We start from the raw sequence: 3,517 nt of genomic DNA on the forward strand, positions 1-3,517 counted from the left end.
ACTACATTATCATTGTGAGTTATAGCATTCCCTTTTTACTTTAACTTATTTTGGGAACTGAGAATACATGCGGATTTTATGTTTTACATACTAGGCACGAGTACTTAAACTTATATATGTGTGGGTTATACAACGGCATAAACAATCCCTTTAGCTCGGTAACGTTTAATCATTGGTTTTTGAACCGTGAACGCGAATCTTAGATATGGATCCATAGGGTTTGACATCCCCACTCGGACTAGTAGCGCTAGCATTTAATGAGTATTTAATACTTCGTAGACATACGCACTTGCCAAGTGTACTTTCAGGGGGTATAAACGTTAAGTTAGTTACCAAGTGCCCACGGTTAACATATACTTTATCATACTGTTTTGAAACGCTCTGTGTAGCACTGAAATCTCGTGGCCTACCTTACTTACTGTTATACTTAAACTATAGCTCACCAACCTTTGTGTTGACGTTTTTAAGCATGTTTTTCTCAGGTGCTTGAGGTTAGCTTCCGCTGTGTACTAGTCGTGCTGTAGACACCCGCTGCTTAGAGTTGTCATCGCATGAACTACTTTATTTTGCATTCAAACATTCGTACTTTTGAATTATGACTTGTAAAGACCATTGTGGTCACATAAACTTATTATTTGCTTCTACTTAGTGAAGCATGCTTTTGGATTGTAAAACATTCGATGTTGGTTTAGACATCACTTTATTATTGAATGCAAACTCTTTTTGAAAACGCATATAGTACTTAACCTTGTAATGATCCTATTGTTGATGATTCGTACATAATGGTTTTGTACGGGGCATCACATTTGGTATCAGAGCATTGGTTGTAGGGAATTAGGTTGCATTAGTGAGTCTAAGACCGACCTGAGTGTAGTGACCCGAACTTTTCCATGTTTATATATATTAATTGAGATTGATATTTACATGATTAAATGTTTCCAACATGTTAAGCAATCAAACTTGTTAAGACTTGATTAATTGAAATATGTTTCATATAGACAATTGACCACCCAAGTTGACCGGTGATTCACGAACGTTAAAACTTGTAAAAACTATACGATGACATATATATGGTTATATATATAGTTAACATGTTTTTATTATAAGTATGTATCTCATTAGGTATTTTAACAATGAGTTATATACATAAAAATGAGACTATTAATTTAAGAAACTCGAAAACGATATATATAACGATTATCGTTATAACAACATCTTACTAGGTACATATGAATCATATTAAGATATTGATACACTTGGTTAATTATGTTAAATGATAAGTAAATATATTATTAAGTGTATTAACAATGAAATACATATGTAAAAATAAGACTACTAACTTAATGATTTTGAAACGAGACATATATGTAACGATTATCGTTGTAACGACATTTAACTGTATATACATCATACTAAGATATATTATATATCATAATATCATGATAATATAACAATTTAACATCTCATTTGTTATAATAAACAATGGGTTAACAACATTCAAAAAGATCGTTAACCTAAAGATTTCAAAACAACATTTACATGTAACGACTAACGATGACTTAACGACTCAGTTAAAATGTATATACATGTAGTGTTTTAATATGTATTCATACACTTTTGAAAGACTTCAAGACACTTATCAAACTACTTCTACTTAACAAAAATACTTACAATTACATCCTCGTTCAGTTTCATCAACAATTCTACTCGTATGCACCCGTATTCGTACTCGTACAATACACAGCTTTTAGATGTATGTACTATTGGTATATACACTTCAATTATCAGCTCTTAGCAGCCCATGTGAGTCACCTAACACATGTGGGAACCATCATTTGGCAACTAGCATGAAATATCTCATAAAATTATAAAAATATGAGTAATCATTCATGACTTATTTACATGAAAACAAAATTACATATCCTTTATATCTAATCCATACACCAACGACCAAAAACACCTACAAACACTTTCATTCTTCAATTTTCTTTATCTAATTGATCTCTCTCAAGTTCTATCTTCAAGTTCTAAGTGTTGTTCATATATTCTACAAGTTCTAGTTACATAAAAGCAAGAATACTTTCAAGTTTGCTAGCTCACTTCCAATCTTGTAAGGTGATCATCCAACCTCAAGAAATCTTTGTTTCTTACAGTAGGTTATCATTCTAATACAAGGTAATAATCATATTCAAACTTTGGTTCAATTTCTATAACTATAACAATCTTATTTCAAGTGATGATCTTACTTGAACTTGTTTTCGTGTCATGATTCTGCTTCAAGAACTTCGAGCCATCCAAGGATCCGTTGAAGCTAGATACATTTTTCTATTTTTCAGTAGGTTTATCCAAGGAACTTAAGGTAGTAATGATGTTCATAACATCATTCGATTCATACATATAAAGCTATCTTATTCGAAGTTTTAAACTTGTAATCACTAGAACATAGTTTAGTTAATTCTAAACTTGTTCGCAAACAAAAGTTAATCCTTCTAACTTGACTTTTAAAATCAACTAAACACATGTTATATATCTATATGATATGCTAACTTAATGATTTAAAACCTGGAAACACGAAAAACACCGTAAAACCGGATTTACGCCGTCGTAGTAACACTGCGGGCTGTTTTGGGTTAGTTAATTAAAAACTATGATAAACTTTGATTTAAAAGTTGTTATTCTGAGAAAATGATTTTTATTATGAACATGAAACTATATCCAAAAATTATGGTTAAACTCAAAGTGGAAGTATGTTTTCTAAAATGGTCATCTAGACGTCGTTCTTTCGACTAAAATGACTACCTTTACAAAAGCGACTTTTAACTTATTTTTCCGACTATAAACCTATACTTTTTCTGTTTAGATTCATAAAATAGAGTTCAATATGAAACCATAGCAATTTGATTCACTCAAAACGGAATTAAAATGAAGAAGTTATGGGTAAAACAAGATTGGATAATTTTTCTCATTTTAGCTACGTGAAAATTGGTAACAAATCTATTTCAACCATAACTTAATCAACTTGTATTGTATATTATTTAATCTTGAGATACCATAGACACGTATACAATGTTTCGACCTATCATGTCGACACATCTATATATATTTCGGAACAACCATAGACACTCTATATGTGAATGTTGGAGTTAGCTATACAGGGTTGAGGTTGATTCCAAAATATATATAGTTTGAGTTGTGATCAATACTGAGATACGTATACACTGGGTCGTGGATTGAATCAAGATAATATTTATCGATTTATTTCTGTACATCTAACTGTGGACAACTAGTTGTAGGTTACTAACAAGGACAGCTGATTTAATAAACTTAAAACATCAAAATATATTAAAATTGTTGTAAATATATTTTAAACATACTTTGATATATATGTATATATTGTTATAGGTTCGTGAATCAACCAGTGGCCAAGTCTTACTTCCCGACGAAGTAAAAATCTGTGAAAGTGAGTTATAGTCCCACTTTTAAAATCTAATATTTTTGGGATGAGAATACATGCAGG

Source organism: Rutidosis leptorrhynchoides, chromosome 2 (assembly GCF_046630445.1).
Source record: "Rutidosis leptorrhynchoides isolate AG116_Rl617_1_P2 chromosome 2, CSIRO_AGI_Rlap_v1, whole genome shotgun sequence".
NCBI lineage: Eukaryota > Viridiplantae > Streptophyta > Magnoliopsida > Asterales > Asteraceae > Rutidosis > Rutidosis leptorrhynchoides.